Source organism: Balaenoptera acutorostrata, chromosome 17 (genome assembly GCF_949987535.1).
Source record: "Balaenoptera acutorostrata chromosome 17, mBalAcu1.1, whole genome shotgun sequence".
NCBI lineage: Eukaryota > Metazoa > Chordata > Mammalia > Artiodactyla > Balaenopteridae > Balaenoptera > Balaenoptera acutorostrata.
Genome location: NC_080080.1, coordinates 75,313,533 through 75,328,380, shown reverse-complemented (window position 1 = coordinate 75,328,380; position 14,848 = coordinate 75,313,533). Strand labels below are relative to the sequence as shown.

General features: G+C 39.0%; 1 protein-coding gene across 11 annotated transcripts in view; it reads right to left on the bottom strand.

Annotated features, from left to right (window-relative positions):
• The window catches only part of CA8 (carbonic anhydrase 8), a 240,120-nt gene that overhangs the window by 142,330 nt on the left and 82,942 nt on the right, over nt 1–14,848 (bottom strand). For 6 of the 11 annotated variants that reach the window (XM_057532108.1, XM_057532107.1, XM_057532104.1 and 3 more), the window contains one exon: nt 3,383–3,498. The exons of the other annotated variants lie outside the window; for them this stretch is intronic. The gene's annotated coding sequence lies outside the window, so the exon portion shown is untranslated. The remainder of the gene's footprint in view (nt 1–3,382; nt 3,499–14,848) is intronic. 11 annotated transcript variants of the gene reach the window in all.

Sequence of the window (14,848 nt, the reverse complement as noted above, 5' to 3'; positions counted from 1 at the left end):
GTGGAGATTTTTGTCTACCTTGTGGGAAGAAATGGGAATGGAAACATTCAAAAGGAATGAAATCTGAGGTGGAGAAATACCAAATGTATCTCAAGGGTGCTGTGGGGAGGAAAAACAGAGGGTCTTTTCTTGAGTAATCACCTTCAAACCTCTTTTTTTTTTTTTTTCCCTTCAGGCAATCATTTTCTGTAAGGGCACTGAGGAACAGAGCCTCCAACTCTTGTAAAAGGCACCTTTTATCCTTAGGCGGGGGATCTCTCCTCATCTAATATTTTAGATAAAATGGAAGGTTCTGTTTGGGCTCTGAAAACATCACTGTTCCAAAGCTGCAGGATTTCTGATGAGAGAGCTCCTGGAGAAGTGTTCGGTAGGTAAAAAGAGCATCTCGTGGGCTTCCCTGGTGGCACAGTGGTTAAGAATCCGCCTGCCAATGCAAGGGACACGGGTTCAAGCCCTGGTCCGGGAAGATCCCACATGTCGTGGAGCAACTAAGCCCGTGCGCCACAATGACTGAGCCCGTGCGCCACAACTACTGAGCCTGCGCTCTAGAGCCCGTGCTCCAGAACAAGAGAAGCCACTGCAATGAGAAGCCCGCGCACCAGAATGAAGAGTAGCCCCCACTCACCACAACTAGAGAGAGCCCACAGCAATGAAGACCCAACGCAGCCAAATATAAATAAATAAATTAAATTAATTTTTTTTTTAAAAAGAGTATCTTGTTCCAGGAGGGAACCAGTTACACGGCTACAAGGTGGGGACCCGAAATGCCTGAAGACATCGTGGTCCTGTGCGTAGGAAGAACTGAAGGTCCAGCTGCTGCCTGGAGGGTAACACGTTCTGGAGAAAAGGACAAGGTGAGGAAGGAGTTTAAATAGGAAACATGTTTGAGAGATTGCTGTGCTCTGGGTGTGTCCCCTCAAAATTGACACGTGAAAATCCTAACCGCCCCAATGATGATGGTATTAGTAGGTGGGCCCTTTGGGACGTGCTTAGGTCCTGAAGGTAGAGCCCTCAAAATGGGATTCGTGCCGTGTTAAAAGGGCTCCTGAGAGCTCCCTCGCCCCTTCCACCGCGTGAGGACACACCAGCAGGCCCAGCAGGGGACCAGGAAGTGGGCCCTCATGCCACCGTGCTGGCGCCTTGATCTCGGACCTCCCTCCTCCAGAACCAATAATTGAGAACTGAGAAATAAATGTTGCTTATAAGCTCCCTAGGCCGTGGTATTTTGTTATAACAGCCCAAATGGACTAAGACAGAGTCTTACCCATTTTTGCCTAATGGCTTCAGGAAAGAATCATGTTCAGACTTAGAAAAAATTATAAAAGGGAAACTTCTATTTGTACCATTTATTAGGTTACAGAAACTCATTCTTCACATTGTTTTAAAATACCTCCTGGATATAGATACATGGAAGACCACAGTGGCAATGGTCATTGTTTGGGGATAGTGGGATCGCTTTGTTTGTTTCTTTTTTTCTGGCTGTAGTTCTTCACGTTTTCATAACAAATAATGTTAGCCTCTAGGACAGTGGTTCTCAATTCTGGCCGCACCCTATAATCCCTCTGAAGCTTCTCTTTAAAATGCCTAGGCCCACCGTAGCAATCTGGTTAGTCTGTGGTAGGACCCAGCTGTCAGGATTTTTTAAAGCTCCTCTAGTGAATGAGGACCGTGCCCTTGGAGTCCTCCTCTTCCACAGCCCACCTCCTTTTACTCTATCCTAAGAAAGAAGATTGTACAGATTTCTGTGACAGAGTCACAGAGTTTAAATGAGACTATAAGGAGAAAATCTGCTCTGTCTTCTTTTTCCTCTGGCTGGCACGATGGGATTTTGCTCCACTGAAATGCAAATTCCCAGCTTATGTGTTCAATGGTGCAAGGCAAACAGGGTGCCTGGGTTCCAGGGCAGTCCCAGTAACCAGCCTGAGGGAAGCTTACCCTCCAAGGAGTCCAGCCCATTTCCCGCTGTTCTGCATGGGTATTTGGAGCTAAAGCCCAACTAAAGAGAATGTATTTTGCTACAACTTGATATGCCCATTATTGCCTGGGGTTAAATAAATCTCTCTTAGTAACCTAAGGAGGAAATGACGTAGCTGGGTCAACGGAGGATTCAGGAATTTGTGTCCTTAATCAAATACCATCTAGTATCACCCAGTGAAACCTTGACTTTTGACAAACATGTTTTATTTATGTAATAAAAAATAATTGTAAGATAAAACAAAACTATTTGGGGAATGATTAGCACTGCTCATTTCAGTGATCCAGCAAATAATCCAGGGGAAATCTGCCATTCCCTGGCTGTTGCTAGGACTGTGGTTCACTGGGCAGTTTTTCTGTGAGACAGACTTACTGAAGATGGCCCCGGGAAGAAAATGATAGGGCAGTAAAGGAAGTTTCTGTGATGTTGGTAGAATGTGTGCTAATGAACCAAAGAGCACGAAGGATGAGATACAAGGAGGGTAGGAGGGAATTCCCTGGCAGGCCAGTGGTTAGGACACCATGCTTTCATTGCTGAAGGTGCAGGTTCAATCCCCGGTTGGGGAACTAAGATCCCACAAGCTGTGAGGCACGGCCAAACAAGAGAAAAAAACATAATAATTTAAAGAAAAAAAAGGAGGGTAGGAAAACGTGCTTTAGTCAAGAGATGATTAAAGTATGGAGGTGAAGTAAATATTGCACAGAACAGTCCAGGCTCTGAGCTGGCAAACGACTCAATATACAGCGGAGCCCGTTGCTTAAACACTAAGCCCAAAATTGCCTACCACTGTTTCGATACCAAAGACCCAACCTACTATCACAAAATCTAGAAGTTATCTGAGGTTTCTGTTTGGCTAGAATTCTCAGAAGCCAAAAATAGCTGAAAATGGCCCATCAGCCTGAAGTTGAGAATTTTCGTGGATTCCAAATGTCCAGTGAATACTTCTGACCTGTATGTGTCGTGCTTACATGACTTCTTTCATTTATATTTTTCAGGCCTACCTACTTCCCTCCACATAATTTCTCAGCAATCTTTTTGATTTTTTATGTTCAATAATAATAATAATGAAAATAATGTTACCATTTATTAGATATTAGTATAATATAGCACCATCTTAGGTACTTTACAGATATTCGTCTACTCTTAGGACTGCTGTGAAGTAGGTGTTATTATCGCCATTTTGAAGATGAAACCCAGAGAGGCTTAAATAACTTGTCTACAGTCAAAAGTTAGTAATATAGGGACTTCCCTAGTGGTCCAGTGGTTAAGACTCCACGCTCCCAATGCAGGGGGCCCAGGTTCGATCCCTGGTCGGGGAAATAAGATCCCACATGCCACGCGGCGAGGCAAAAAAAAAAAAAAGGTAAAAAAAAAAAAAAAGTTAGTAACATAACCAGATTTACATACCTCTAGTAAACAAATATTAATCCAACTTATTAATTGCAGCAGCCAGAGCAATTTCTTTGAATTAAATTAATGAATGCAATCTTCTCCATCATATTGGAATCATAATCTCCAGAAAACTGGAAAGAAACCCAAAGATTTCCCAATAAATCAAAAATGAATAGAGTATTAGCAAAATCATTTCAACTGGTTTTGAAAATTGAGACCCAAAGAGAAAAAATAACTTTCCCCAATGTCACGAGCAAAATGATGTATGTCAGATGATATGCATATTTTAACCTTCCCAACAACCCAATGAGATATATATTAATATCCCCATTTTAGAGGCTCCAGAAGAGTTGAATAAACTTGTCCAAGGTCACAGAACTACTAAGCATGGGAGTTTGAATTCAAATCTACAATTACCTGACTCTAATGTTTGAGTTCTTAACTGCTGCACTGTAATGTCTCGCAAATAGTTAATTACAGAACAAGTATTCGAATCAGAGGAAAGATAAGTTTACTACAAAATTAGGGTTTTGTGTACGGAAAAAGTGAAACATTTAGGGAAAAACATTTCTCTTTTCTACACCCAGTCACACAAAGGAGCCCTGTGAGCTTGACGGGGTTATGCTGTGAGGCTCGCCAAGGTCAGCGGCCCCCAGGATATCCCCAAGATCAGATGAGTCAGAGAAATAAGGAAGGTGGAGGGGAAGAAACTCATTACTCAGTAGATTTCATCGTTGGCTTCCTAAAACTAAGATTCAAAGTTTAAAGTAGCAAACACGTTAAAAAGAGGAGGCTGAAACTTCAGGCCTCCAAGTAACTGCAAACTCTCCCCCCTCCACCCACATCTAGAAGTAAAAGAGGCAGGGAAGCTTAGAGATAACAAGGCTGGTGTCTGATATTGTTATTGTTGTTTGGTTGTTTTTCTTATTTTTTTTAAAACCCTGCATGTGATGAGGAAAGTAATGATTAACTATAGACAAAATAGAAAACATGCTGTTCTTCATCGATTTCTATTTTAAAAACATAGCTTCTATCCCAAATGAGGTTCTGGTACAGTTTTTTGAAGATTACTGTGAATGCCCTTGAGAAGCATATATCAGAGGAAGCAGACTTTTTTGTCAACGCCTGAATGTCTGAATTCCAACAATGAACAATTTGGATGTGAATTCAAAGGGAGTTTGTAATGTCAAGAGAAAATAGTTCTGCAGTAATGCAAGGGAGCCCTGAAAACCTGCTTCCCAAAGGATTTATCCCCCTTTTGATGCAAGGTTAAATGAGGAGTTGATGAAATTCTATGACTTAGGATGCTGAAAAAAAAATAAAATTCAGACTCTACATTTCTCCCCATTTCCTTCTAAACTAAATTAGCTACTCTTTTCAGTGCAATGATTTCTTTTTTTTAGTTCTAGAATTTTTTTAAAAACCATAATTGTATATACTAAACACAAAGACTATAGGCAGTACTCTGTTTCCCGTGCTAGTTTGGTGAATTTTATATCTTTTTATTTTCAGTCACTGCTCTGAAATTAGGCATTCCATCCAGCTTCACCAGATGGCAAATTCTCCACGATACAAGAGTAGAAAAATGGTAAAACTTGCCCCTGATTCAAAATCCTCTTTGAAAAGTGATACTAAGAATACTGAATCATTTGGTAAGTAGAAACGAAATATAATTTCCATTGCCTGCAGAATATGATGTACCACCTGAAAATGAAAGTATAACTGACTTGACTCTTGGATTCACTTGAAAATGCTGCAGACAGCTTATTTCAATTCTCTGTTACCCATTTCAAGGCTAAATCAATGTAATATCTTGACTTTAATGCTAAGCACAGAAAAGAAAAAAAACCAAAATAGGACCTATTTATTTGGGTGTTTGGACAAAGGGACAGAGAGAAATTGCCCCACCCCTAATCTCCTCATACTGGTCTTCAAATGAGAGTTTCATGACCTGAGACTTCTTACTTGGTACAGATAGGAGTGAAAACACATAAGAAGTTATGGCTGTTTGTTCTCTCTTCTTGAGTTTGTTCCTGACCAGGGAGACATAGTTTCTTGGCTTGTTATTTGGAGGAAGTCTTAGGGCCTAACTGGATCTCAAAGAGAATGTGGGCAAGTCAGATGTGCAAGAAAGAAGCCCCATCTCCTGGCTGCCCTTGTAAGTCTTCTTACAGTAAACTTCTCTTCCATGAAAACATTTGACATTCATAGTCATAAGCATTATTTTGGGGAGGATACTCTATTACGTAATTGTAGCATCATACTACAAATTTCTCAGAACTATATGCACAAAATCTAGGAATGCATTTGCAGTGGTGACCTCATCAAGATTCATATTTTATTATTTCTAAAAATTATGCAGTGATTTCATCAACATGTCAATGATGCATTAGGCTTCTATTTCTTCCATGAATCCTATAGCTTGTGATATATTACTCTCTAGTTCAGTTCACCAAGATTTTGTAAAAATGTTTAAAGTATTAGCTCTGAATCAGATGGAGTTTTTATAAGTCAGAAAAAAATGTAATTAACCTAAAGGATGTATCGGTTAATTCTTTTGAATTTCCCTTGTAACTCATGTGTATTCTCCTTTTTTCTATACAGATTCATCATGCAGCTCCATATGCCAAAGAGATGGAATAATATAGCAGGCAAGAATTTTTTTTAACATCTTTATTGGAGTATAATTGCTTTACAATGGTGTGTTAGTTTCTGCTTTATAACAAAGTGAATCAGCTATACATATACATATATCCCCATATCTCCTCCCTCTTGCGTCTCCCTCCCACCCTCCCTATCCCACCCCTCTAGGTGGTCACAAAGCACCGAGCTGATCTCCCTGTGCTATGCAGCTGCTTCCCACTAGCTATTTTACATTTGGTAGTGTATATATGTCCATGCCACTCTCTCACTACGTCCCAGCTTACCCTTCCCCCTCCCTGTGTCCTCAAGTCCATTCTCTATGTCTGCATATTTATTCCTGTCCTGCCCCTAGGTTCTTCAGAACCTTTTTTTTTTTTTTTTAGATTCCATATATATGTGTTAGCATACCATATTTGTTTTTCTCTTTCTGACTTACTTCACTCTGTATGACAGACTCTAGGTCCATCCACCTCACTACACATAACTCAATTTCGTTTCTTTTTATGGCTGAGTAATATTCCATTGTATATATGTGCCACATCTTCTTTATCCATTCATCTGTCAATGGACACTTAGGTTGCTTCCACGTCCTGGCTATTGTAAATAGAGCTGCAATGACCATTGTGGTACATGACTCTTTTTGAATTATGGTTTTCTCAGGGTATATGCCCAGTAGTGGGATTGCTGGGTCGTATGGTAGTCCTATTTTTAGTTTTTTAAGGAACCTCCATACTGTTCTCCATAGTGGCTGTATCAATTTACATTCCCACCAACAGTGCAAGAGGGTTCCCTTTTCTCCACACCCTCTCCAGCATTTATTGTTTGTAGATTTTTTGATGATGGCCATTCTGACTGGTGTGAGGTGATACCTCATTGTAGTTTTGATTTGCGTTTCTCTAATGATTAGTGATGTTGAGCATCCTTTCACGTGTTTGTTGGCAATCTGTATATCTTCTTTGGAGGAATGTCTATTTAGGTCTTCTGCCCATTTATGGATTGGATTGTTTGTTTTTTTGTTATTGAGCTGCATGAGCTGCTTGTAAATTTTGGAGATTAATCCTTTGTCACTTGCTTCATTTGCGAATATTTTCTCCCATTCTGAGGGCTGTCTTTTCGTCTTGTTTATGGTTTCCTTTGCTGTGCAAAAGCTTTTAAGTTTCATTAGGTCCCATTTGTTTATTTTTGTTTTTATTTCCATTTCTCTAGGAGGTGAGTCAAAAAGGATCTTGCTGTGATTTATGTCATGGAGTGCTCTGCCTATGTTTTCCTCTAAGAGTTTGATAGTGTCTGGCCTTACATTTAGGTCTTTAATCCATTTTGAGTTTATTTTTGTGTATGGTGTTAAGGAGTGTTCTAATTTCATTCTTTTACATGTAGCTGTCCAGTTTCCCCAGCACCACTTTTTTTTTTTTTCTCCTGTTTTTAAAGTGTCTTTATTGCTTTGGGGTTTACAAATAATGCATGCTCATTGTACAAAATTCAGTCCACAGAGGAACATATAACACAACCCAGCACCACTTATTGAAGAGGCTGTCTTTTCTCCATTGTATATTCTTGCCTCCTTTATCAAAAATAAGCTGACCATATAGCAGGCAAGAATTTTTAAAGTAATTTTGTTCAACACTCTCATTTGGAAGGCAATTGAGAGTGGTGCAGAGAAACTAAGCCTCCAGGTTTCCTGACACCAGGTCTACAGTTATGCACAAAGGGACTTACAATATTCATAAAGATGATGTCTTATGCAAAAAAAAAAAAAAAGAAGAAGAAGAAAAGAAAAGAAAGGCAGTGGCACAGATGATGTTCTGTATATCCTTGACAGAACGTAGGAACATCCTCTATTTGGGGAGGCTGAACTCCTCATTATGAACGCAGTTGGGGAGGACTGAGACTACGGCCAATTATTAATACTCATCATAGCCAGACCAGGCTCTTTCACAGATAAGCTGCCCAAGTTGTGATAACCTTCTATAACCTCACCTTTAACTATTTAACAAATATTTCATGAATACTCATTTGAAGGGAAAGCAAATGACTAGCCTGACCAGTGGGCCCACATGTTTCCATCCAGCTCTGCAATATTTGAGACCACTTCCTGTACCAGGGACCAAAAATAGAATTGGGATGTAACTTTACCCAGCCATCTAATAACTTCCCATCAGACCTTCTTCCATAGATTTGAGTCACATAAACAAATGTAATGGATATTTTTTAAATTTTCTGAGAATTTAAAAGACGTGGAGGGGCTTCCCTGGTGGCGCAGTGGTTGAGAATCTGCCTGCTAATGCAGGGGACACGGGTTCGCGCCCTGGTCTGGGAAGATCCCACATGCCGCGGAGCAACTAAGCCCGTGAGCCACAATTACTGAGCCTGCGCGTCTGGAGCCTGTGCTCCGCAACAAGAGAGGCCACGATAGTGAGAGGCCCGCGCACCGCGATGAAGAGTGGCCCCCGCTTGCCGCAACTAGAGAAAGCCCTAGCACAGAAACGAAGACCCAACATAGCAATCAATCAATCAATCAATCAATAAAAAAATAACTCTTTAAAAAAAAAAAAAAAAGTATATGTAAAAGACGTGGAAAAGGAATGGGAGACAAAACAGATTAGGGATATAAATATAACAGAACAACTGATAGGCTTTGTCTTTGCTGATCTGATGTGAATAAACTACTTTCTTTTGTATCATATGGGCATGATATATTAATACAAGGGAAGCAAAGTCATAATTTACATATAAGAAGAGTGACATCAACACTATGGTGGCATAAGATGTCCTTCACCGCTGCCCCCATAACAACAGTTCAGCATCCATCCTTGAATAAAGGCACCTTTGAGGGAGTTGTGGGATCCAGCACCATATACCAAGGGACCCAGGAGAAATCTCACCCACCAGTGCCTCAGGCAATAGGTAGACAGACCTTGATCCTGACTGTGGATCCTGCAGTGGCCTGTAAACTGCTCCAGGCCTCTGGGCTGTGGTCCAGGAGCCCCTGGAAAACACTAACTTAGACAGTCACCCATGGATGGGAGGGCCTTTGTGGAAGTCCAGGTTTCCAGAGAAGAAATTCCAGCACACCACTGGAGCAAAAAAATAAGAGTTTGGATACATAAGAGTAGGAAGTTAGTAAAGATTGGAGATGACTGCTACTTCAAATGTGAAGACAGCAATGTAATATTCAAGGAACATGAAAAAGTCAAGCTAACATGACATCACCAAAGGATCACAATAATCCCCCTGTAACCAAACCCAAACATATGGAGATCTGCAATTTACTATATAAATAATTCAAAATAGCTGTTTTAAGGAAATTTAATAAGCTACAAATAAACACAGAAAAACAATTCAACAAAACAGGAAAACAATACACAAACACAATTAGAAGTTAAACAAAGAGAGAGAAATAATAATAACTGAAAAAGAACCAAATAGAAATTCTGGAGCTAAAGAATACAATGAATGAAATGAAAAATATAATGGAGAACACTAACAGCAGACTTGCTCAAGCAGAAGAAAGAACCTATTAGACTGAAGACAGGAACTTTTAAGTTATCCAGTCAGAGGAGAACAAAGGAAAAAGAATGAAAATGTGAAGAAAACCTTTGTGATCTAAGGGATACCATCTAAAGAACCAATTTGCGGGACTTCCCTGTTGGTCCAGTGGGTAAGACTCTGCGCTCCCAAAGCAGGGGGCCAGGTTCGATCCCTGGTCAGGGAACTAGATCCCGCCTGCATGCCGCAACTAAGAGTTCGCATGCCACAACTAAGAAGTCCGCATGCTGCAACTGAAGATCCCACATGCCGCAATTAAGACCCAGCGAAGCCAAAATAAATAAATAAATATTTTTAAAACAGAACCAATTTGCAAATTATTGGGGTTCCAGAGGAGAGGAGAGATATAAGGGGACAGAAGGTTTATTTAAAGAAATAATGGCTGAGAACTTCCAAAATCTGGGGAGAGATGGATATCCAAGTTCATGAAGCTCATAGGTCACCAAACAAAATCAACTTAAAGCAATCCTCTCCAAGACACATTGTGATAAAACTTTCAAAAACCAAAGATGGGGCTTCCCTGGTGGCGCAGTGGTTGAGAATCTGCCTGCCAGTGCAGGGGGCACGGGTTCGAGCCCTGGTCTGGGAGGATCCCACATGCCGCGGAGCGGCTGGGCCCGTGAGCCACAAGTGCTAAGCCTGCGCGTCTGGAGCCTGTGCTCCGCAACAAGAGACGCCGCGACAGTGAGAGGCCCACGCACCGCGATGAAGAGTGGTCCCCGCTTGCCGCAACTAGAGAAAGCCCTCGCACAGAAACGAAGACCCAACACAGCCAAAAATAAAATAAATAAAAAAATAAAATAAATTTATAAAAAAAAAAAAATCAAAAAAAAAAAAACCAAAGACATAGAATCTTAAAAGCAGCAAGAGAAGAAAAGCTTATACCTTGCAAGGGAACCCCCATAAAGCTATCAGCAGATTTCTCAGCAGAAATCTTACAGGCCAGGAGAGAGTGAGATGATATATTTATTCAAAGTGCTGAAAGAAAAAAAATTCCAGCCAGTTTTTACCCAGTAAAACTGCCTTCAGAAATGAAGGTGAGATAATGACTTTCCCAGGCAAATAAAAGCTGAGGGAATTCATCACCACTAGACCTGCCTTATCAAAAATGCTGAGAGTTCTTCAAGTGAAATTAAGGGATGCTAATCAGTAACATGAAAATATACCAGACATTGGTAAAGGTAAGTATATAATCAAATTCAGAATACTTTAATACTGTAATATGGTGAAGTGTTAACCACTGAATGCTAATTAAAAGGTGAAGGGCAAGAGTATTAAAAATAGCTATAGCTACAATAATTTGTTAATGTATACACAATATAAAAAGAGGTGAATTGTGACACCAAAAACATAAAAGGATGGCAATAAAAGGGTAGAGTTTTTGTATGCAAAATTAAGTTTCTGTTAGCATAAAATATAGTTATATCTATAAGATGTTTCAAATAAACCTCATAGTAAAAATAAAGCAAAAACCTATAGCAGATTCACAAAAGAAAAAGAGGGAATCAAAGCATACCACTATGGAAAATCATCAATTTGCAAAGGAAGGCAGCAAGAGAGAGAGAAAAGAATTACAAAACAGCCAGAAAATAATCAATAAGATAGCATTAGTAAGTCCCTACCTACCAATAATTACTCTAAATGTTAATGGATTAAATCCTCCAATCAGAAGACTTAATATGGCTGAATGGATTAAAAAACACACAACCGAACTATAGGCTGCCTACAAGAGACTCATGTCAGCTTTAAGGACTTACACAGTCTCAATATCAAGGGATGGAAAAAGATATTCCATGCAAATGGAAACCAAAAAAAAAAAAAAAAAGCATAAATAGCTATACTTATAGCAAAAAAAATAGACTTTAAGCCAAAAACAATAACAAGACACAAAGAAGGTCATTATATAATGATAAAGGGGCCAATTCATCAAGAAGAGATAATGGTCATAAATATATATGCACCCAACATTGGAGCACCTGAATATATTAAGCAAAGACTAACAGACCTGAGGGAGTAATAAACAACAACACAAAAGTAGTAGGGGACTTCAATACCCCACTTTCAGTAATGGATGGATAATCCAAACAGAAAATCAACAAGGAAATATTAGACTTGTACCATATTTTAAAACAATTGGACCTAACAGACATATACAGACCATTTCATCCAACGGCAGAGAGTACACATTCTCAGGTGCACAAGCAACATTCTTCAGGATAGATCATTTTATAGGTTACAAAACAAGTCTTAGCAAATTTAAGATTGAAATCATACCAAGTATCTTCTCTGACAACAATGGTATGAAACTAGAGTTCAACAATAGGAGGAAAGTTGAAAAATTCACAAATATGTGGAAATTAAACAACACACATGTACAACAAATGGGTCAAAGAAAAAAATCAAAAGGGAAATCAAAAAATATTTGGAAATAAATGAAAATGAATGCACAACGATGGAATGCTGCAAAAGCACATCTAAGAGAGAAGTTTATAGAGATTAATGCCTACTTTAAGAAAAAAAAGAAAGATCTCAAATAAACAACCTAATTTTACACTTCAAGGAACTAGAAAAAGACAAAACTAAGCCCAAAATTAGCACGTGGAAAGAAATAAAGATCAGAGCAGAAAGAAATTAAATAGACCAGTAAAACAATAGAAAATATCAATGAAACTGAGCTAGTTTTTTTTAAAGATAAACAAAATTGACAAACTTTTAGCTAAACTAAGAAAAAAGAGACAAATAAATAACATCATAAATGAAAAAGGACACATTACAAGAGATACCACAGCAATATAAAGGATCATAAAGACTACTAGGAACAATTATACACCAACATATTGGATAACCTAGTATAAAATAAATAAATTTCTAGAAATAAACAACCTACCAAGACTGAATCATGAATAAATAGAAAATCTGAACAGACCAATAACAAGTAAACAGATTGAATCAATAATCCATAAAGCCCTCCCCTCCAAAAACAAAACAAAACAAAACAAAAATCAAATGGGTCCACAGGTGAATTCTACCAAACATATAAAGAAGAATTAACACCAATGCTTCTCAAACACTTCAAAAACTTGAAGAGGAGGGGACACTCCCAAACTCACTTTCTGAGGCCAGCATTACCCTGATACCAAAGCTAGATGAGGACATTAGAAGAAAAGAAAACTTTAGACCAATATCCTGATGAATATAGATGAACCAATTCTCAACAAAATATTGGCAAATTCGACCAAATTTGAATTCAGCAGTACACTGAAAAGATCATACACCATGATGAAGCGGGATTTACTGGGGATGCAAGTATTGTGCAACTTTGGCAAATCAATCAATGTGATGACATTAATAAAATTAAGGATAAAAATCATATGATCATCTCAATAGATGCATAAAAAGCATTTGACAAAATTCAACATCCATTCATGATTAAAAAAAACTTTCAACAAGTAGGTATAGAGGGAAATTACCTCATCATAATAAGGGCCATAAATGACAAGCCCACAGCTAACATCATACTCAACAATGAAAAGCTGAAAGTTTTTCCTCTAAGATCAGGAGCAAGACAAGGATACCCACTCTTACCACTTTTATTCAATGTGGTATTGGAAGTCCTATCCAGAGCAATTAGGCAAGAAAAAGAAATCATCCAAAGATTCATTCACACATGTCTGGTGTTGATGCTGGCCATTGGTCACAGATTGAGAAGCATCCTAGGCTTCCTTACAAAACCAGCTCTGGGTGCTGAGGGTAAGATCATGGGGGGATGGGCAGAAGGAGCTGTCTCCTTGCTATGACGTAGCCTCAGAAGTCACATGGGACCCTTTCAGCCATACTCCATTGGGGCAGCTGGGACAATTTGTGACTGTCCCCACCCTCCCCTGACTCAAGAAGAGAGAATGCAACCTCCAATAGCCCCATCTCTTGGTGGGAGGAGTGTCAGTCGTATTGTAAGAAGAGCAGTGGGATGGGATCGAATACATAAGAGCAGCCACCAACAGGAAATACAATTCCCCAAAACCTTACATTCTGGTTAAAGATTTTAGGATGAGCCCTGAATTTGGTCAACACCAGGAAACACATCTCCTCTTAGGACTCCATAGGCCATCAGAGAAGGGAAGGATCAGAGATCGTTTCTGACTAGGGATCAAGGCAGGCTTCAAAGAGGAAGCAGTATTTGAGTTTTATCCTGATTGGGCAGAATTTCAATTCATTTATTCGCTGTGCCTACTTGGTGTATGGAGAGTAACATCCTAAGTGGAGTATGTAATAGAAAATTCTACTTCCAAAAGCACGTAGCTGACAGTGATCTCTAGAAAGGGGGTCAGGACTTCTTCAGTGGTGCCCTGCCTATTAGCACTCTTGCTTCTCTCCTTTCACTGTCTTATTCCATCTCATGTTGCTGGAGGCTTACAGTGCTGCAGAAATCGTGAATCATACTTTCCCGACTGCCCTTCAGTCTCTACTCCAACAGATAGCAGGACCCTGGAACACATATCACTAGGGAATTTGGGGACCAAGCTAGAAACTGTTTTATATTACTAAGGAGAAAAAATTATAGAAAACACACTGTATGAAATGAAACAGTCCATTTGTAGACCATTGCGTTGCCATTTTTTTAATCTTCAAAGAGACCAAATTTCTTTGTGAATTCAAGTATTCGAAATATATAGAAGCAAATATTTTTATAATTTCTATTTTGTTTTATTTCACTCTTTCCTGTTCTTTATCTCTCCATCTCCATGTGATTCCAAAGGAAATAGAGATCACATGCTTTTACTTGTTGATAAGGAAATGCATGGAAAATTTAAATGAGATTTACAGTAATTAATAATTGGACCAAAGAAACTAGGAATGTCAAAGTCATGATTATGATTTTTTAAATCCCATCAATTATTCTGTCTCTGAGCAAGTGAAACGTTCAACGCACTAGGGCATTGCTTTTTTTTTTAAATAGCTCCAGCTCTTACATTTTATTACAGAACTTAGTAAAGTAGGATATGCCCCAGATTTATACATCAGCAGTTCAGCAAAGAAATGTTCACTGCTTTTAACCCCATACACATGTAAAATAACTGACTTTGGGAACTCATTGAAAATTCCAAGCCTCATCTCTGATAATGAAAAATTGACCATAATTCAACTGTGGTTTCTTTTAGCATATATATGATTAGCTTATAACTTTAGGCTTGCCTTGAAAGTAGATCATCAAATACCTTGGCAGTTAAGGACTTTGTACATTTTAGTTCTAATTGAGGATCAAGGCCTGGTTATTTAAAAACATAGTGATTT